We start from the raw sequence: 20298 nt of genomic DNA on the forward strand, positions 1-20298 counted from the left end.
ACACTAGATCGCGTGTTGGTCACCCATCCAAGTACTAACCGGGCCCGATGTTGCTTAACTTCGGTGATCGGACGAGAACCGGTGTATTCAACATGGTATGGCCGTTGGCGTCGTTATACTGTAGCTGCACGGCAGAAGAAGGCTTCGCCTCTCCTCCTAACACAAGCAATCGCTTTTTTCGGTGGCACATTTGACGCAAAGCACGTCCTTCCACCTCGAAGGCGACGCGCCGCCACGTGGGTCGGACGCACAACACAGCTGCTCGTTGCACCGCCTGTCATTCGTTTGGTTCGTGCGGCCTCCGACACTCGCGGGAGACGCACCTTGTTATCGTTATCCGGCGCAGGGCTTGCGCGCGGCCGGGCGGCTTGGGGACTCGCGGGGTGTGGCAGTGTCCTGCTGGACCGAGGGAAGCGTTCTCACCTGCCTGACACGCGTCGCGCTTCCAGATATTTGCGTAATTCGCACGGTGCATTCTCGGCTGTCCCCTTCCGTCCCGACTTGTCCCGACTTTGCTCGACTGCCGCTCGCTGCCGCTCGGGTCGCGGTCCGTAATGACAGCACAAGCACGAGAAACATCTGCGAGATGGGCGCGGGCCGAACCGGCGTGTCCGAGGCGCCGTGTGCGTCCGTTCGGAGCTACCAGAGCAGCTCTGTGCTGCGCCGTGCCGTGGAAAGGTGCGAAAACATGCACACAAGACACAGGCTGTTGGACAAAGTATCCCTCTCTTGTAGCGACGAAAGGTAAATTTTTGTTTACAAATTTGCCGTTGTGCACTGCTACAAAACAATATGCCCTGACGTATTTCACAACATTTCTGTCACTTCATACTGTTTTGTTATTTCCAGAGACTCTTTGGAAGTCTTCCTTGGCGCACTCTTTTCAAACTGAGTTCCTTAATATCGTATCTTACGATAGTTTAAAATCAGTATGGAAGCATCTTTGTCACATGAGAAAGGTAGCATGAAAAAAGGGCACACACGCGAGACAGATAGAAAGCAAGAAATGAAGACAGCCAGAGTTCCCAAGCGGTCGCCGATCCGAATACTAACGTTGTTGCTTATCATCGGTGGTCGGACAGGAACAGGTTTTTTTTTTTTAATGTAGTTAGTTTTTGGAATTTAGCGCTCCTACAAAACAGTAGGCTCTGACGCATTTCAAGAGCACATCTGTCGATTCGCAGTGTTTCGTTATTTTCAACGAGTTCCTAGCACTCTTCGTCCGCGCTTTCTTGTTCAAACTGAGTTCATTACTGTAATTTCGCATCTTACGTTTAATACAGTAGTTTAAAATGCTTGTGGAAGCATCTTTGTCGCACCTGAGAGTTTGTATGAAAAGAGGGCTGGCAGGTGTAGTGACGTACAATCTAAAAAGAGAGAAGGAGCCAACAGCACCCGGTGTTCCCAGGCGGTCACCCATCCAAGTACTAACCAGGCCCGATGTTGCTTAACTTCGGTGATCGGACGAGAACCGGTGTATTCAACATGGTATGGCCGTTGGCGTCGTTATACTGTAGCTGCACGGCAGAAGAAGGCTTCGCCTCTCCTCCTAACACAAGCAATCGCTTTTTTCGGTGGCACATTTGACACAAAGCACGTCCTTCCACCTCGAAGGCGACGCGCCGCCACGTGGGTCGGACGCACAACACAGCTGCTCGTTGCACCGCCTGTCATTCGTTTGGTTCGTGCGGCCTCCGACACTCGCGGGAGACGCACCTTGTTATCGTTATCCGGCGCAGGGCTTGCGCGCGGCCGGGCGGCTTGGGGACTCGCGGGGTGTGGCAGTGTCCTGCTGGACCGAGGGAAGCGTTCTCACCTGCCTGACACGCGTCGCGCTTCCAGATATTTGCGTAATTCGCACGGTGCATTCTCGGCTGTCCCCTTCCGTCCCGACTTGTCCCGACTTTGCTCGACTGCCGCTCGCTGCCGCTCGGGTCGCGGTCCGTAATGACAGCACAAGCACGAGAAACATCTGCGAGATGGGCGCGGGCCGAACCGGCGTGTCCGAGGCGCCGTGTGCGTCCGTTCGGAGCTACCAGAGCAGCTCTGTGCTGCGCCGTGCCGTGGAAAGGTGCGAAAACATGCACACAAGACACAGGCTGTTGGACAAAGTATCCCTCTCTTGTAGCGACGAAAGGTAAATTTTTGTTTACAAATTTGCCGTTGTGCACTGCTACAAAACAATATGCCCTGACGTATTTCACAACATTTCTGTCACTTCATACTGTTTTGTTATTTCCAGAGACTCTTTGGAAGTCTTCCTTGGCGCACTCTTTTCAAACTGAGTTCCTTAATATCGTATCTTACGATAGTTTAAAATCAGTATGGAAGCATCTTTGTCACATGAGAAAGGTAGCATGAAAAAAGGGCTGGCAGGGGTAGCGACAAGAAAGCAAGAAATGAAGACAGCCAGAGTTCCCAAGCGGTCGCCGATCCGAATACTAACGTTGTTGCTTATCATCGGTGGTCGGACAGGAACAGGTTTTTTTTTTTTAATGTAGTTAGTTTTTGGAATTTAGCGCTCCTACAAAACAGTAGGCTCTGACGCATTTCAAGAGCACATCTGTCGATTCGCAGTGTTTCGTTATTTTCAACGAGTTCCTAGCACTCTTCGTCCGCGCTTTCTTGTTCAAACTGAGTTCATTACTGTAATTTCGCATCTTACGTTTAATACAGTAGTTTAAAATGCTTGTGGAAGCATCTTTGTCGCACCTGAGAGTTTGTATGAAAAGAGGGCTGGCAGGTGTAGTGACGTACAATCTAAAAAGAGAGAAGGAGCCAACAGCACCCGGTGTTCCCAGGCGGTCACCCATCCAAGTACTAACCAGGCCCGATGTTGCTTAACTTCGGTGATCGGACGAGAACCGGTGTATTCAACATGGTATGGCCGTTGGCGTCGTTATACTGTAGCTGCACGGCAGAAGAAGGCTTCGCCTCTCCTCCTAACACAAGCAATCGCTTTTTTCGGTGGCACATTTGACACAAAGCACGTCCTTCCACCTCGAAGGCGACGCGCCGCCACGTGGGTCGGACGCACAACACAGCTGCTCGTTGCACCGCCTGTCATTCGTTTGGTTCGTGCGGCCTCCGACACTCGCGGGAGACGCACCTTGTTATCGTTATCCGGCGCAGGGCTTGCGCGCGGCCGGGCGGCTTGGGGACTCGCGGGGTGTGGCAGTGTCCTGCTGGACCGAGGGAAGCGTTCTCACCTGCCTGACACGCGTCGCGCTTCCAGATATTTGCGTAATTCGCACGGTGCATTCTCGGCTGTCCCCTTCCGTCCCGACTTGTCCCGACTTTGCTCGACTGCCGCTCGCTGCCGCTCGGGTCGCGGTCCGTAATGACAGCACAAGCACGAGAAACATCTGCGAGATGGGCGCGGGCCGAACCGGCGTGTCCGAGGCGCCGTGTGCGTCCGTTCGGAGCTACCAGAGCAGCTCTGTGCTGCGCCGTGCCGTGGAAAGGTGCGAAAACATGCACACAAGACACAGGCTGTTGGACAAAGTATCCCTCTCTTGTAGCGACGAAAGGTAAATTTTTGTTTACAAATTTGCCGTTGTGCACTGCTACAAAACAATATGCCCTGACGTATTTCACAACATTTCTGTCACTTCATACTGTTTTGTTATTTCCAGAGACTCTTTGGAAGTCTTCCTTGGCGCACTCTTTTCAAACTGAGTTCCTTAATATCGTATCTTACGATAGTTTAAAATCAGTATGGAAGCATCTTTGTCACATGAGAAAGGTAGCATGAAAAAAGGGCTGGCAGGGGTAGCGACAAGAAAGCAAGAAATGAAGACAGCCAGAGTTCCCAAGCGGTCGCCGATCCGAATACTAACGTTGTTGCTTATCATCGGTGGTCGGACAGGAACAGGTTTTTTTTTTTTAATGTAGTTAGTTTTTGGAATTTAGCGCTCCTACAAAACAGTAGGCTCTGACGCATTTCAAGAGCACATCTGTCGATTCGCAGTGTTTCGTTATTTTCAACGAGTTCCTAGCACTCTTCGTCCGCGCTTTCTTGTTCAAACTGAGTTCATTACTGTAATTTCGCATCTTACGTTTAATACAGTAGTTTAAAATGCTTGTGGAAGCATCTTTGTCGCACCTGAGAGTTTGTATGAAAAGAGGGCTGGCAGGTGTAGTGACGTACAATCTAAAAAGAGAGAAGGAGCCAACAGCACCCGGTGTTCCCAGGCGGTCACCCATCCAAGTACTAACCAGGCCCGATGTTGCTTAACTTCGGTGATCGGACGAGAACCGGTGTATTCAACATGGTATGGCCGTTGGCGTCGTTATACTGTAGCTGCACGGCAGAAGAAGGCTTCGCCTCTCCTCCTAACACAAGCAATCGCTTTTTTCGGTGGCACATTTGACACAAAGCACGTCCTTCCACCTCGAAGGCGACGCGCCGCCACGTGGGTCGGACGCACAACACAGCTGCTCGTTGCACCGCCTGTCATTCGTTTGGTTCGTGCGGCCTCCGACACTCGCGGGAGACGCACCTTGTTATCGTTATCCGGCGCAGGGCTTGCGCGCGGCCGGGCGGCTTGGGGACTCGCGGGGTGTGGCAGTGTCCTGCTGGACCGAGGGAAGCGTTCTCACCTGCCTGACACGCGTCGCGCTTCCAGATATTTGCGTAATTCGCACGGTGCATTCTCGGCTGTCCCCTTCCGTCCCGACTTGTCCCGACTTTGCTCGACTGCCGCTCGCTGCCGCTCGGGTCGCGGTCCGTAATGACAGCACAAGCACGAGAAACATCTGCGAGATGGGCGCGGGCCGAACCGGCGTGTCCGAGGCGCCGTGTGCGTCCGTTCGGAGCTACCAGAGCAGCTCTGTGCTGCGCCGTGCCGTGGAAAGGTGCGAAAACATGCACACAAGACACAGGCTGTTGGACAAAGTATCCCTCTCTTGTAGCGACGAAAGGTAAATTTTTGTTTACAAATTTGCCGTTGTGCACTGCTACAAAACAATATGCCCTGACGTATTTCACAACATTTCTGTCACTTCATACTGTTTTGTTATTTCCAGAGACTCTTTGGAAGTCTTCCTTGGCGCACTCTTTTCAAACTGAGTTCCTTAATATCGTATCTTACGATAGTTTAAAATCAGTATGGAAGCATCTTTGTCACATGAGAAAGGTAGCATGAAAAAAGGGCTGGCAGGGGTAGCGACAAGAAAGCAAGAAATGAAGACAGCCAGAGTTCCCAAGCGGTCGCCGATCCGAATACTAACGTTGTTGCTTATCATCGGTGGTCGGACAGGAACAGGTTTTTTTTTTTTTTTAATGTAGTTAGTTTTTGGAATTTAGCGCTCCTACAAAACAGTAGGCTCTGACGCATTTCAAGAGCACATCTGTCGATTCGCAGTGTTTCGTTATTTTCAACGAGTTCCTAGCACTCTTCGTCCGCGCTTTCTTGTTCAAACTGAGTTCATTACTGTAATTTCGCATCTTACGTTTAATACAGTAGTTTAAAATGCTTGTGGAAGCATCTTTGTCGCACCTGAGAGTTTGTATGAAAAGAGGGCTGGCAGGTGTAGTGACGTACAATCTAAAAAGAGAGAAGGAGCCAACAGCACCCGGTGTTCCCAGGCGGTCACCCATCCAAGTACTAACCGGGCCCGATGTTGCTTAACTTCGGTGATCGGACGAGAACCGGTGTATTCAACATGGTATGGCCGTTGGCGTCGTTATACTGTAGCTGCACGGCAGAAGAAGGCTTCGCCTCTCCTCCTAACACAAGCAATCGCTTTTTTCGGTGGCACATTTGACGCAAAGCACGTCCTTCCACCTCGAAGGCGACGCGCCGCCACGTGGGTCGGACGCACAACACAGCTGCTCGTTGCACCGCCTGTCATTCGTTTGGTTCGTGCGGCCTCCGACACTCGCGGGAGACGCACCTTGTTATCGTTATCCGGCGCAGGGCTTGCGCGCGGCCGGGCGGCTTGGGGACTCGCGGGGTGTGGCAGTGTCCTGCTGGACCGAGGGAAGCGTTCTCACCTGCCTGACACGCGTCGCGCTTCCAGATATTTGCGTAATTCGCACGGTGCATTCTCGGCTGTCCCCTTCCGTCCCGACTTGTCCCGACTTTGCTCGACTGCCGCTCGCTGCCGCTCGGGTCGCGGTCCGTAATGACAGCACAAGCACGAGAAACATCTGCGAGATGGGCGCGGGCCGAACCGGCGTGTCCGAGGCGCCGTGTGCGTCCGTTCGGAGCTACCAGAGCAGCTCTGTGCTGCGCCGTGCCGTGGAAAGGTGCGAAAACATGCACACAAGACACAGGCTGTTGGACAAAGTATCCCTCTCTTGTAGCGACGAAAGGTAAATTTTTGTTTACAAATTTGCCGTTGTGCACTGCTACAAAACAATATGCCCTGACGTATTTCACAACATTTCTGTCACTTCATACTGTTTTGTTATTTCCAGAGACTCTTTGGAAGTCTTCCTTGGCGCACTCTTTTCAAACTGAGTTCCTTAATATCGTATCTTACGATAGTTTAAAATCAGTATGGAAGCATCTTTGTCACATGAGAAAGGTAGCATGAAAAAAGGGCTGGCAGGGGTAGCGACAAGAAAGCAAGAAATGAAGACAGCCAGAGTTCCCAAGCGGTCGCCGATCCGAATACTAACGTTGTTGCTTATCATCGGTGGTCGGACAGGAACAGGTTTTTTTTTTTTTAATGTAGTTAGTTTTTGGAATTTAGCGCTCCTACAAAACAGTAGGCTCTGACGCATTTCAAGAGCACATCTGTCGATTCGCAGTGTTTCGTTATTTTCAACGAGTTCCTAGCACTCTTCGTCCGCGCTTTCTTGTTCAAACTGAGTTCATTACTGTAATTTCGCATCTTACGTTTAATACAGTAGTTTAAAATGCTTGTGGAAGCATCTTTGTCGCACCTGAGAGTTTGTATGAAAAGAGGGCTGGCAGGTGTAGTGACGTACAATCTAAAAAGAGAGAAGGAGCCAACAGCACCCGGTGTTCCCAGGCGGTCACCCATCCAAGTACTAACCAGGCCCGATGTTGCTTAACTTCGGTGATCGGACGAGAACCGGTGTATTCAACATGGTATGGCCGTTGGCGTCGTTATACTGTAGCTGCACGGCAGAAGAAGGCTTCGCCTCTCCTCCTAACACAAGCAATCGCTTTTTTCGGTGGCACATTTGACACAAAGCACGTCCTTCCACCTCGAAGGCGACGCGCCGCCACGTGGGTCGGACGCACAACACAGCTGCTCGTTGCACCGCCTGTCATTCGTTTGGTTCGTGCGGCCTCCGACACTCGCGGGAGACGCACCTTGTTATCGTTATCCGGCGCAGGGCTTGCGCGCGGCCGGGCGGCTTGGGGACTCGCGGGGTGTGGCAGTGTCCTGCTGGACCGAGGGAAGCGTTCTCACCTGCCTGACACGCGTCGCGCTTCCAGATATTTGCGTAATTCGCACGGTGCATTCTCGGCTGTCCCCTTCCGTCCCGACTTGTCCCGACTTTGCTCGACTGCCGCTCGCTGCCGCTCGGGTCGCGGTCCGTAATGACAGCACAAGCACGAGAAACATCTGCGAGATGGGCGCGGGCCGAACCGGCGTGTCCGAGGCGCCGTGTGCGTCCGTTCGGAGCTACCAGAGCAGCTCTGTGCTGCGCCGTGCCGTGGAAAGGTGCGAAAACATGCACACAAGACACAGGCTGTTGGACAAAGTATCCCTCTCTTGTAGCGACGAAAGGTAAATTTTTGTTTACAAATTTGCCGTTGTGCACTGCTACAAAACAATATGCCCTGACGTATTTCACAACATTTCTGTCACTTCATACTGTTTTGTTATTTCCAGAGACTCTTTGGAAGTCTTCCTTGGCGCACTCTTTTCAAACTGAGTTCCTTAATATCGTATCTTACGATAGTTTAAAATCAGTATGGAAGCATCTTTGTCACATGAGAAAGGTAGCATGAAAAAAGGGCTGGCAGGGGTAGCGACAAGAAAGCAAGAAATGAAGACAGCCAGAGTTCCCAAGCGGTCGCCGATCCGAATACTAACGTTGTTGCTTATCATCGGTGGTCGGACAGGAACAGGTTTTTTTTTTTTTTTTTAATGTAGTTAGTTTTTGGAATTTAGCGCTCCTACAAAACAGTAGGCTCTGACGCATTTCAAGAGCACATCTGTCGATTCGCAGTGTTTCGTTATTTTCAACGAGTTCCTAGCACTCTTCGTCCGCGCTTTCTTGTTCAAACTGAGTTCATTACTGTAATTTCGCATCTTACGTTTAATACAGTAGTTTAAAATGCTTGTGGAAGCATCTTTGTCGCACCTGAGAGTTTGTATGAAAAGAGGGCTGGCAGGTGTAGTGACGTACAATCTAAAAAGAGAGAAGGAGCCAACAGCACCCGGTGTTCCCAGGCGGTCACCCATCCAAGTACTAACCGGGCCCGATGTTGCTTAACTTCGGTGATCGGACGAGAACCGGTGTATTCAACATGGTATGGCCGTTGGCGTCGTTATACTGTAGCTGCACGGCAGAAGAAGGCTTCGCCTCTCCTCCTAACACAAGCAATCGCTTTTTTCGGTGGCACATTTGACGCAAAGCACGTCCTTCCACCTCGAAGGCGACGCGCCGCCACGTGGGTCGGACGCACAACACAGCTGCTCGTTGCACCGCCTGTCATTCGTTTGGTTCGTGCGGCCTCCGACACTCGCGGGAGACGCACCTTGTTATCGTTATCCGGCGCAGGGCTTGCGCGCGGCCGGGCGGCTTGGGGACTCGCGGGGTGTGGCAGTGTCCTGCTGGACCGAGGGAAGCGTTCTCACCTGCCTGACACGCGTCGCGCTTCCAGATATTTGCGTAATTCGCACGGTGCATTCTCGGCTGTCCCCTTCCGTCCCGACTTGTCCCGACTTTGCTCGACTGCCGCTCGCTGCCGCTCGGGTCGCGGTCCGTAATGACAGCACAAGCACGAGAAACATCTGCGAGATGGGCGCGGGCCGAACCGGCGTGTCCGAGGCGCCGTGTGCGTCCGTTCGGAGCTACCAGAGCAGCTCTGTGCTGCGCCGTGCCGTGGAAAGGTGCGAAAACATGCACACAAGACACAGGCTGTTGGACAAAGTATCCCTCTCTTGTAGCGACGAAAGGTAAATTTTTGTTTACAAATTTGCCGTTGTGCACTGCTACAAAACAATATGCCCTGACGTATTTCACAACATTTCTGTCACTTCATACTGTTTTGTTATTTCCAGAGACTCTTTGGAAGTCTTCCTTGGCGCACTCTTTTCAAACTGAGTTCCTTAATATCGTATCTTACGATAGTTTAAAATCAGTATGGAAGCATCTTTGTCACATGAGAAAGGTAGCATGAAAAAAGGGCTGGCAGGGGTAGCGACAAGAAAGCAAGAAATGAAGACAGCCAGAGTTCCCAAGCGGTCGCCGATCCGAATACTAACGTTGTTGCTTATCATCGGTGGTCGGACAGGAACAGGTTTTTTTTTTTTTTTTAATGTAGTTAGTTTTTGGAATTTAGCGCTCCTACAAAACAGTAGGCTCTGACGCATTTCAAGAGCACATCTGTCGATTCGCAGTGTTTCGTTATTTTCAACGAGTTCCTAGCACTCTTCGTCCGCGCTTTCTTGTTCAAACTGAGTTCATTACTGTAATTTCGCATCTTACGTTTAATACAGTAGTTTAAAATGCTTGTGGAAGCATCTTTGTCGCACCTGAGAGTTTGTATGAAAAGAGGGCTGGCAGGTGTAGTGACGTACAATCTAAAAAGAGAGAAGGAGCCAACAGCACCCGGTGTTCCCAGGCGGTCACCCATCCAAGTACTAACCGGGCCCGATGTTGCTTAACTTCGGTGATCGGACGAGAACCGGTGTATTCAACATGGTATGGCCGTTGGCGTCGTTACACTGTAGCTGCACGGCAGAAGAAGGCTTCGCCTCTCCTCCTAACACAAGCAATCGCTTTTTTCGGTGGCACATTTGACGCAAAGCACGTCCTTCCACCTCGAAGGCGACGCGCCGCCACGTGGGTCGGACGCACAACACAGCTGCTCGTTGCACCGCCTGTCATTCGTTTGGTTCGTGCGGCCTCCGACACTCGCGGGAGACGCACCTTGTTATCGTTATCCGGCGCAGGGCTTGCGCGCGGCCGGGCGGCTTGGGGACTCGCGGGGTGTGGCAGTGTCCTGCTGGACCGAGGGAAGCGTTCTCACCTGCCTGACACGCGTCGCGCTTCCAGATATTTGCGTAATTCGCACGGTGCATTCTCGGCTGTCCCCTTCCGTCCCGACTTGTCCCGACTTTGCTCGACTGCCGCTCGCTGCCGCTCGGGTCGCGGTCCGTAATGACAGCACAAGCACGAGAAACATCTGCGAGATGGGCGCGGGCCGAACCGGCGTGTCCGAGGCGCCGTGTGCGTCCGTTCGGAGCTACCAGAGCAGCTCTGTGCTGCGCCGTGCCGTGGAAAGGTGCGAAAACATGCACACAAGACACAGGCTGTTGGACAAAGTATCCCTCTCTTGTAGCGACGAAAGGTAAATTTTTGTTTACAAATTTGCCGTTGTGCACTGCTACAAAACAATATGCCCTGACGTATTTCACAACATTTCTGTCACTTCATACTGTTTTGTTATTTCCAGAGACTCTTTGGAAGTCTTCCTTGGCGCACTCTTTTCAAACTGAGTTCCTTAATATCGTATCTTACGATAGTTTAAAATCAGTATGGAAGCATCTTTGTCACATGAGAAAGGTAGCATGAAAAAAGGGCTGGCAGGGGTAGCGACAAGAAAGCAAGAAATGAAGACAGCCAGAGTTCCCAAGCGGTCGCCGATCCGAATACTAACGTTGTTGCTTATCATCGGTGGTCGGACAGGAACAGGTTTTTTTTTTTTTTTAATGTAGTTAGTTTTTGGAATTTAGCGCTCCTACAAAACAGTAGGCTCTGACGCATTTCAAGAGCACATCTGTCGATTCGCAGTGTTTCGTTATTTTCAACGAGTTCCTAGCACTCTTCGTCCGCGCTTTCTTGTTCAAACTGAGTTCATTACTGTAATTTCGCATCTTACGTTTAATACAGTAGTTTAAAATGCTTGTGGAAGCATCTTTGTCGCACCTGAGAGTTTGTATGAAAAGAGGGCTGGCAGGTGTAGTGACGTACAATCTAAAAAGAGAGAAGGAGCCAACAGCACCCGGTGTTCCCAGGCGGTCACCCATCCAAGTACTAACCGGGCCCGATGTTGCTTAACTTCGGTGATCGGACGAGAACCGGTGTATTCAACATGGTATGGCCGTTGGCGTCGTTATACTGTAGCTGCACGGCAGAAGAAGGCTTCGCCTCTCCTCCTAACACAAGCAATCGCTTTTTTCGGTGGCACATTTGACGCAAAGCACGTCCTTCCACCTCGAAGGCGACGCGCCGCCACGTGGGTCGGACGCACAACACAGCTGCTCGTTGCACCGCCTGTCATTCGTTTGGTTCGTGCGGCCTCCGACACTCGCGGGAGACGCACCTTGTTATCGTTATCCGGCGCAGGGCTTGCGCGCGGCCGGGCGGCTTGGGGACTCGCGGGGTGTGGCAGTGTCCTGCTGGACCGAGGGAAGCGTTCTCACCTGCCTGACACGCGTCGCGCTTCCAGATATTTGCGTAATTCGCACGGTGCATTCTCGGCTGTCCCCTTCCGTCCCGACTTGTCCCGACTTTGCTCGACTGCCGCTCGCTGCCGCTCGGGTCGCGGTCCGTAATGACAGCACAAGCACGAGAAACATCTGCGAGATGGGCGCGGGCCGAACCGGCGTGTCCGAGGCGCCGTGTGCGTCCGTTCGGAGCTACCAGAGCAGCTCTGTGCTGCGCCGTGCCGTGGAAAGGTGCGAAAACATGCACACAAGACACAGGCTGTTGGACAAAGTATCCCTCTCTTGTAGCGACGAAAGGTAAATTTTTGTTTACAAATTTGCCGTTGTGCACTGCTACAAAACAATATGCCCTGACGTATTTCACAACATTTCTGTCACTTCATACTGTTTTGTTATTTCCAGAGACTCTTTGGAAGTCTTCCTTGGCGCACTCTTTTCAAACTGAGTTCCTTAATATCGTATCTTACGATAGTTTAAAATCAGTATGGAAGCATCTTTGTCACATGAGAAAGGTAGCATGAAAAAAGGGCTGGCAGGGGTAGCGACAAGAAAGCAAGAAATGAAGACAGCCAGAGTTCCCAAGCGGTCGCCGATCCGAATACTAACGTTGTTGCTTATCATCGGTGGTCGGACAGGAACAGGTTTTTTTTTTTTTTTTAATGTAGTTAGTTTTTGGAATTTAGCGCTCCTACAAAACAGTAGGCTCTGACGCATTTCAAGAGCACATCTGTCGATTCGCAGTGTTTCGTTATTTTCAACGAGTTCCTAGCACTCTTCGTCCGCGCTTTCTTGTTCAAACTGAGTTCATTACTGTAATTTCGCATCTTACGTTTAATACAGTAGTTTAAAATGCTTGTGGAAGCATCTTTGTCGCACCTGAGAGTTTGTATGAAAAGAGGGCTGGCAGGTGTAGTGACGTACAATCTAAAAAGAGAGAAGGAGCCAACAGCACCCGGTGTTCCCAGGCGGTCACCCATCCAAGTACTAACCGGGCCCGATGTTGCTTAACTTCGGTGATCGGACGAGAACCGGTGTATTCAACATGGTATGGCCGTTGGCGTCGTTATACTGTAGCTGCACGGCAGAAGAAGGCTTCGCCTCTCCTCCTAACACAAGCAATCGCTTTTTTCGGTGGCACATTTGACGCAAAGCACGTCCTTCCACCTCGAAGGCGACGCGCCGCCACGTGGGTCGGACGCACAACACAGCTGCTCGTTGCACCGCCTGTCATTCGTTTGGTTCGTGCGGCCTCCGACACTCGCGGGAGACGCACCTTGTTATCGTTATCCGGCGCAGGGCTTGCGCGCGGCCGGGCGGCTTGGGGACTCGCGGGGTGTGGCAGTGTCCTGCTGGACCGAGGGAAGCGTTCTCACCTGCCTGACACGCGTCGCGCTTCCAGATATTTGCGTAATTCGCACGGTGCATTCTCGGCTGTCCCCTTCCGTCCCGACTTGTCCCGACTTTGCTCGACTGCCGCTCGCTGCCGCTCGGGTCGCGGTCCGTAATGACAGCACAAGCACGAGAAACATCTGCGAGATGGGCGCGGGCCGAACCGGCGTGTCCGAGGCGCCGTGTGCGTCCGTTCGGAGCTACCAGAGCAGCTCTGTGCTGCGCCGTGCCGTGGAAAGGTGCGAAAACATGCACACAAGACACAGGCTGTTGGACAAAGTATCCCTCTCTTGTAGCGACGAAAGGTAAATTTTTGTTTACAAATTTGCCGTTGTGCACTGCTACAAAACAATATGCCCTGACGTATTTCACAACATTTCTGTCACTTCATACTGTTTTGTTATTTCCAGAGACTCTTTGGAAGTCTTCCTTGGCGCACTCTTTTCAAACTGAGTTCCTTAATATCGTATCTTACGATAGTTTAAAATCAGTATGGAAGCATCTTTGTCACATGAGAAAGGTAGCATGAAAAAAGGGCTGGCAGGGGTAGCGACAAGAAAGCAAGAAATGAAGACAGCCAGAGTTCCCAAGCGGTCGCCGATCCGAATACTAACGTTGTTGCTTATCATCGGTGGTCGGACAGGAACAGGTTTTTTTTTTTTTTTTAATGTAGTTAGTTTTTGGAATTTAGCGCTCCTACAAAACAGTAGGCTCTGACGCATTTCAAGAGCACATCTGTCGATTCGCAGTGTTTCGTTATTTTCAACGAGTTCCTAGCACTCTTCGTCCGCGCTTTCTTGTTCAAACTGAGTTCATTACTGTAATTTCGCATCTTACGTTTAATACAGTAGTTTAAAATGCTTGTGGAAGCATCTTTGTCGCACCTGAGAGTTTGTATGAAAAGAGGGCTGGCAGGTGTAGTGACGTACAATCTAAAAAGAGAGAAGGAGCCAACAGCACCCGGTGTTCCCAGGCGGTCACCCATCCAAGTACTAACCGGGCCCGATGTTGCTTAACTTCGGTGATCGGACGAGAACCGGTGTATTCAACATGGTATGGCCGTTGGCGTCGTTATACTGTAGCTGCACGGCAGAAGAAGGCTTCGCCTCTCCTCCTAACACAAGCAATCGCTTTTTTCGGTGGCACATTTGACGCAAAGCACGTCCTTCCACCTCGAAGGCGACGCGCCGCCACGTGGGTCGGACGCACAACACAGCTGCTCGTTGCACCGCCTGTCATTCGTTTGGTTCGTGCGGCCTCCGACACTCGCGGGAGACGCACCTTGTTATCGTTATCCGGCGCAGGGCTTGCGCGCGGCCGGGCGGCTTGGGGACTCGCGGGGTGTGGCAGTGTCCTGCTGGACCGAGGGAAGCGTTCTCACCTGCCTGACACGCGTCGCGCTTCCAGATATTTGCGTAATTCGCACGGTGCATTCTCGGCTGTCCCCTTCCGTCCCGACTTGTCCCGACTTTGCTCGACTGCCGCTCGCTGCCGCTCGGGTCGCGGTCCGTAATGACAGCACAAGCACGAGAAACATCTGCGAGATGGGCGCGGGCCGAACCGGCGTGTCCGAGGCGCCGTGTGCGTCCGTTCGGAGCTACCAGAGCAGCTCTGTGCTGCGCCGTGCCGTGGAAAGGTGCGAAAACATGCACACAAGACACAGGCTGTTGGACAAAGTATCCCTCTCTTGTAGCGACGAAAGGTAAATTTTTGTTTACAAATTTGCCGTTGTGCACTGCTACAAAAGAATATGCCCTGACGTATTTCACAACATTTCTGTCACTTCATACTGTTTTGTTATTTCCAGAGACTCTTTGGAAGTCTTCCTTGGCGCACTCTTTTCAAACTGAGTTCCTTAATATCGTATCTTACGATAGTTTAAAATCAGTATGGAAGCATCTTTGTCACATGAGAAAGGTAGCATGAAAAAAGGGCTGGCAGGGGTAGCGACAAGAAAGCAAGAAATGAAGACAGCCAGAGTTCCCAAGCGGTCGCCGATCCGAATACTAACGTTGTTGCTTATCATCGGTGGTCGGACAGGAACAGGTTTTTTTTTTTTTTTTAATGTAGTTAGTTTTTGGAATTTAGCGCTCCTACAAAACAGTAGGCTCTGACGCATTTCAAGAGCACATCTGTCGATTCGCAGTGTTTCGTTATTTTCAACGAGTTCCTAGCACTCTTCGTCCGCGCTTTCTTGTTCAAACTGAGTTCATTACTGTAATTTCGCATCTTACGTTTAATACAGTAGTTTAAAATGCTTGTGGAAGCATCTTTGTCGCACCTGAGAGTTTGTATGAAAAGAGGGCTGGCAGGTGTAGTGACGTACAATCTAAAAAGAGAGAAGGAGCCAACAGCACCCGGTGTTCCCAGGCGGTCACCCATCCAAGTACTAACCGGGCCCGATGTTGCTTAACTTCGGTGATCGGACGAGAACCGGTGTATTCAACATGGTATGGCCGTTGGCGTCGTTATACTGTAGCTGCACGGCAGAAGAAGGCTTCGCCTCTCCTCCTAACACAAGCAATCGCTTTTTTCGGTGGCACATTTGACGCAAAGCACGTCCTTCCACCTCGAAGGCGACGCGCCGCCACGTGGGTCGGACGCACAACACAGCTGCTCGTTGCACCGCCTGTCATTCGTTTGGTTCGTGCGGCCTCCGACACTCGCGGGAGACGCACCTTGTTATCGTTATCCGGCGCAGGGCTTGCGCGCGGCCGGGCGGCTTGGGGACTCGCGGGGTGTGGCAGTGTCCTGCTGGACCGAGGGAAGCGTTCTCACCTGCCTGACACGCGTCGCGCTTCCAGATATTTGCGTAATTCGCACGGTGCATTCTCGGCTGTCCCCTTCCGTCCCGACTTGTCCCGACTTTGCTCGACTGCCGCTCGCTGCCGCTCGGGTCGCGGTCCGTAATGACAGCACAAGCACGAGAAACATCTGCGAGATGGGCGCGGGCCGAACCGGCGTGTCCGAGGCGCCGTGTGCGTCCGTTCGGAGCTACCAGAGCAGCTCTGTGCTGCGCCGTGCCGTGGAAAGGTGCGAAAACATGCACACAAGACACAGGCTGTTGGACAAAGTATCCCTCTCTTGTAGCGACGAAAGGTAAATTTTTGTTTACAAATTTGCCGTTGTGCACTGCTACAAAACAATATGCCCTGACGTATTTCACAACATTTCTGTCACTTCATACTGTTTTGTTATTTCCAGAGACTCTTTGGAAGTCTTCCTTGGCGCACTCTTTTCAAACTGAGTTCCTTAATATCGTATCTTACGATAGTTTAAAATCAGTATGGAAGCATCTTTGTCACATGAGAAAGGTAGCATGAAAAAAGGGCTGGCAGGGGTAGCGACAAGAAAGCAAGAAATGAAGACAGCCAGAGTTCCCAAGCGGTCGCCGATCCGAATACTAACGTTGTTGCTTATCATCGGTGGTCGGACAGGAACAGGTTTTTTTTTTTTTTTTTAATGTAGTTAGTTTTTGGAATTTAGCGCTCCTACAAAACAGTAGGCTCTGACGCATTTCAAGAGCACATCTGTCGATTCGCAGTGTTTCGTTATTTTCAACGAGTTCCTAGCACTCTTCGTCCGCGCTTTCTTGTTCAAACTGAGTTCATTACTGTAATTTCGCATCTTACGTTTAATACAGTAGTTTAAAATGCTTGTGGAAGCATCTTTGTCGCACCTGAGAGTTTGTATGAAAAGAGGGCTGGCAGGTGTAGTGACGTACAATCTAAAAAGAGAGAAGGAGCCAACAGCACCCGGTGTTCCCAGGCGGTCACCCATCCAAGTACTAACCGGGCCCGATGTTGCTTAACTTCGGTGATCGGACGAGAACCGGTGTATTCAACATGGTATGGCCGTTGGCGTCGTTATACTGTAGCTGCACGGCAGAAGAAGGCTTCGCCTCTCCTCCTAACACAAGCAATCGCTTTTTTCGGTGGCACATTTGACGCAAAGCACGTCCTTCCACCTCGAAGGCGACGCGCCGCCACGTGGGTCGGACGCACAACACAGCTGCTCGTTGCACCGCCTGTCATTCGTTTGGTTCGTGCGGCCTCCGACACTCGCGGGAGACGCACCTTGTTATCGTTATCCGGCGCAGGGCTTGCGCGCGGCCGGGCGGCTTGGGGACTCGCGGGGTGTGGCAGTGTCCTGCTGGACCGAGGGAAGCGTTCTCACCTGCCTGACACGCGTCGCGCTTCCAGATATTTGCGTAATTCGCACGGTGCATTCTCGGCTGTCCCCTTCCGTCCCGACTTGTCCCGACTTTGCTCGACTGCCGCTCGCTGCCGCTCGGGTCGCGGTCCGTAATGACAGCACAAGCACGAGAAACATCTGCGAGATGGGCGCGGGCCGAACCGGCGTGTCCGAGGCGCCGTGTGCGTCCGTTCGGAGCTACCAGAGCAGCTCTGTGCTGCGCCGTGCCGTGGAAAGGTGCGAAAACATGCACACAAGACACAGGCTGTTGGACAAAGTATCCCTCTCTTGTAGCGACGAAAGGTAAATTTTTGTTTACAAATTTGCCGTTGTGCACTGCTACAAAAGAATATGCCCTGACGTATTTCACAACATTTCTGTCACTTCATACTGTTTTGTTATTTCCAGAGACTCTTTGGAAGTCTTCCTTGGCGCACTCTTTTCAAACTGAGTTCCTTAATATCGTATCTTACGATAGTTTAAAATCAGTATGGAAGCATCTTTGTCACATGAGAAAGGTAGCATGAAAAAAGGGCTGGCAGGGGTAGCGACAAGAAAGCAAGAAATGAAGACAGCCAGAGTTCCCAAGCGGTCGCCGATCCGAATACTAACGTTGTTGCTTATCATCGGTGGTCGGACAGGAACAGGTTTTTTTTTTTTTTTTTTAATGTAGTTAGTTTTTGGAATTTAGCGCTCCTACAAAACAGTAGGCTCTGACGCATTTCAAGAGCACATCTGTCGATTCGCAGTGTTTCGTTATTTTCAACGAGTTCCTAGCACTCTTCGTCCGCGCTTTCTTGTTCAAACTGAGTTCATTACTGTAATTTCGCATCTTACGTTTAATACAGTAGTTTAAAATGCTTGTGGAAGCATCTTTGTCGCACCTGAGAGTTTGTATGAAAAGAGGGCTGGCAGGTGTAGTGACGTACAATCTAAAAAGAGAGAAGGAGCCAACAGCACCCGGTGTTCCCAGGCGGTCACCCATCCAAGTACTAACCGGGCCCGATGTTGCTTAACTTCGGTGATCGGACGAGAACCGGTGTATTCAACATGGTATGGCCGTTGGCGTCGTTATACTGTAGCTGCACGGCAGAAGAAGGCTTCGCCTCTCCTCCTAACACAAGCAATCGCTTTTTTCGGTGGCACATTTGACGCAAAGCACGTCCTTCCACCTCGAAGGCGACGCGCCGCCACGTGGGTCGGACGCACAACACAGCTGCTCGTTGCACCGCCTGTCATTCGTTTGGTTCGTGCGGCCTCCGACACTCGCGGGAGACGCACCTTGTTATCGTTATCCGGCGCAGGGCTTGCGCGCGGCCGGGCGGCTTGGGGACTCGCGGGGTGTGGCAGTGTCCTGCTGGACCGAGGGAAGCGTTCTCACCTGCCTGACACGCGTCGCGCTTCCAGATATTTGCGTAATTCGCACGGTGCATTCTCGGCTGTCCCCTTCCGTCCCGACTTGTCCCGACTTTGCTCGACTGCCGCTCGCTGCCGCTCGGGTCGCGGTCCGTAATGACAGCACAAGCACGAGAAACATCTGCGAGATGGGCGCGGGCCGAACCGGCGTGTCCGAGGCGCCGTGTGCGTCCGTTCGGAGCTACCAGAGCAGCTCTGTGCTGCGCCGTGCCGTGGAAAGGTGCGAAAACATGCACACAAGACACAGGCTGTTGGACAAAGTATCCCTCTCTTGTAGCGACGAAAGGTAAATTTTTGTTTACAAATTTGCCGTTGTGCACTGCTACAAAACAATATGCCCTGACGTTTTTCACAACATTTCTGTCACTTCATACTGTTTTGTTATTTCCAGAGACTCTTTGGAAGTCTTCCTTGGCGCACTCTTTTCAAACTGAGTTCCTTAATATCGTATCTTACGATAGTTTAAAATCAGTATGGAAGCATCTTTGTCACATGAGAAAGGTAGCATGAAAAAAGGGCTGGCAGGGGTAGCGACAAGAAAGCAAGAAATGAAGACAGCCAGAGTTCCCAAGCGGTCGCCGATCCGAATACTAACGTTGTTGCTTATCATCGGTGGTCGGACAGGAACAGGTTTTTTTTTTTTTTTTAATGTAGTTAGTTTTTGGAATTTAGCGCTCCTACAAAACAGTAGGCTCTGACGCATTTCAAGAGCACATCTGTCGATTCGCAGTGTTTCGTTATTTTCAACGAGTTCCTAGCACTCTTCGTCCGCGCTTTCTTGTTCAAACTGAGTTCATTACTGTAATTTCGCATCTTACGTTTAATACAGTAGTTTAAAATGCTTGTGGAAGCATCTTTGTCGCACCTGAGAGTTTGTATGAAAAGAGGGCTGGCAGGTGTAGTGACGTACAATCTAAAAAGAGAGAAGGAGCCAACAGCACCCGGTGTTCCCAGGCGGTCACCCATCCAAGTACTAACCGGGCCCGATGTTGCTTAACTTCGGTGATCGGACGAGAACCGGTGTATTCAACATGGTATGGCCGTTGGCGTCGTTATACTGTAGCTGCACGGCAGAAGAAGGCTTCGCCTCTCCTCCTAACACAAGCAATCGCTTTTTTCGGTGGCACATTTGACGCAAAGCACGTCCTTCCACCTCGAAGGCGACGCGCCGCCACGTGGGTCGGACGCACAACACAGCTGCTCGTTGCACCGCCTGTCATTCGTTTGGTTCGTGCGGCCTCCGACACTCGCGGGAGACGCACCTTGTTATCGTTATCCGGCGCAGGGCTTGCGCGCGGCCGGGCGGCTTGGGGACTCGCGGGGTGTGGCAGTGTCCTGCTGGACCGAGGGAAGCGTTCTCACCTGCCTGACACGCGTCGCGCTTCCAGATATTTGCGTAATTCGCACGGTGCATTCTCGGCTGTCCCCTTCCGTCCCGACTTGTCCCGACTTTGCTCGACTGCCGCTCGCTGCCGCTCGGGTCGCGGTCCGTAATGACAGCACAAGCACGAGAAACATCTGCGAGATGGGCGCGGGCCGAACCGGCGTGTCCGAGGCGCCGTGTGCGTCCGTTCGGAGCTACCAGAGCAGCTCTGTGCTGCGCCGTGCCGTGGAAAGGTGCGAAAACATGCACACAAGACACAGGCTGTTGGACAAAGTATCCCTCTCTTGTAGCGACGAAAGGTAAATTTT

At 51.7% G+C, this 20298-nt stretch overlaps 14 non-coding genes across 14 annotated transcripts; all 14 read right to left on the minus strand.

The window, feature by feature from the left end:
* Positions 1 to 1383: 1383 nt before the first annotated feature.
* On the minus strand, positions 1384 to 1502 carry LOC126323181 (5S ribosomal RNA). Its single transcript, XR_007559373.1, has one exon. It is a non-coding gene; the product is annotated as a 5S ribosomal RNA (ribosomal RNA).
* Positions 1503 to 2776: 1274 nt separating this feature from the next.
* Positions 2777 to 2895, minus strand: LOC126323194 (5S ribosomal RNA). The gene has a single exon (XR_007559384.1). It is a non-coding gene; the product is annotated as a 5S ribosomal RNA (ribosomal RNA).
* A 1274-nt stretch (positions 2896 to 4169) lies between these two features.
* LOC126323206 (5S ribosomal RNA) lies at positions 4170 to 4288 on the minus strand. The gene has a single exon (XR_007559395.1). It is a non-coding gene; the product is annotated as a 5S ribosomal RNA (ribosomal RNA).
* Positions 4289 to 5565: 1277 nt separating this feature from the next.
* LOC126323187 (5S ribosomal RNA) lies at positions 5566 to 5684 on the minus strand. The gene has a single exon (XR_007559377.1). It is a non-coding gene; the product is annotated as a 5S ribosomal RNA (ribosomal RNA).
* Positions 5685 to 6959: 1275 nt separating this feature from the next.
* LOC126323218 (5S ribosomal RNA) lies at positions 6960 to 7078 on the minus strand. The gene has a single exon (XR_007559406.1). It is a non-coding gene; the product is annotated as a 5S ribosomal RNA (ribosomal RNA).
* Positions 7079 to 8357: 1279 nt separating this feature from the next.
* Positions 8358 to 8476, minus strand: LOC126323188 (5S ribosomal RNA). The gene has a single exon (XR_007559378.1). It is a non-coding gene; the product is annotated as a 5S ribosomal RNA (ribosomal RNA).
* A 1278-nt stretch (positions 8477 to 9754) lies between these two features.
* On the minus strand, positions 9755 to 9873 carry LOC126323189 (5S ribosomal RNA). The gene has a single exon (XR_007559379.1). It is a non-coding gene; the product is annotated as a 5S ribosomal RNA (ribosomal RNA).
* A 1277-nt stretch (positions 9874 to 11150) lies between these two features.
* LOC126323190 (5S ribosomal RNA) lies at positions 11151 to 11269 on the minus strand. Its single transcript, XR_007559380.1, has one exon. It is a non-coding gene; the product is annotated as a 5S ribosomal RNA (ribosomal RNA).
* Positions 11270 to 12547: 1278 nt separating this feature from the next.
* On the minus strand, positions 12548 to 12666 carry LOC126323191 (5S ribosomal RNA). Its single transcript, XR_007559381.1, has one exon. It is a non-coding gene; the product is annotated as a 5S ribosomal RNA (ribosomal RNA).
* A 1278-nt stretch (positions 12667 to 13944) lies between these two features.
* Positions 13945 to 14063, minus strand: LOC126323192 (5S ribosomal RNA). The gene has a single exon (XR_007559382.1). It is a non-coding gene; the product is annotated as a 5S ribosomal RNA (ribosomal RNA).
* Positions 14064 to 15341: 1278 nt separating this feature from the next.
* Positions 15342 to 15460, minus strand: LOC126323193 (5S ribosomal RNA). The gene has a single exon (XR_007559383.1). It is a non-coding gene; the product is annotated as a 5S ribosomal RNA (ribosomal RNA).
* Positions 15461 to 16739: 1279 nt separating this feature from the next.
* LOC126323195 (5S ribosomal RNA) lies at positions 16740 to 16858 on the minus strand. Its single transcript, XR_007559385.1, has one exon. It is a non-coding gene; the product is annotated as a 5S ribosomal RNA (ribosomal RNA).
* Positions 16859 to 18138: 1280 nt separating this feature from the next.
* On the minus strand, positions 18139 to 18257 carry LOC126323196 (5S ribosomal RNA). The gene has a single exon (XR_007559386.1). It is a non-coding gene; the product is annotated as a 5S ribosomal RNA (ribosomal RNA).
* Positions 18258 to 19535: 1278 nt separating this feature from the next.
* Positions 19536 to 19654, minus strand: LOC126323197 (5S ribosomal RNA). Its single transcript, XR_007559387.1, has one exon. It is a non-coding gene; the product is annotated as a 5S ribosomal RNA (ribosomal RNA).
* Positions 19655 to 20298: the final 644 nt, after the last annotated feature.

Source organism: Schistocerca gregaria, unplaced genomic scaffold, assembly GCF_023897955.1.
Source record: "Schistocerca gregaria isolate iqSchGreg1 unplaced genomic scaffold, iqSchGreg1.2 ptg000854l, whole genome shotgun sequence".
Classification (NCBI taxonomy): domain Eukaryota; kingdom Metazoa; phylum Arthropoda; class Insecta; order Orthoptera; family Acrididae; genus Schistocerca; species Schistocerca gregaria.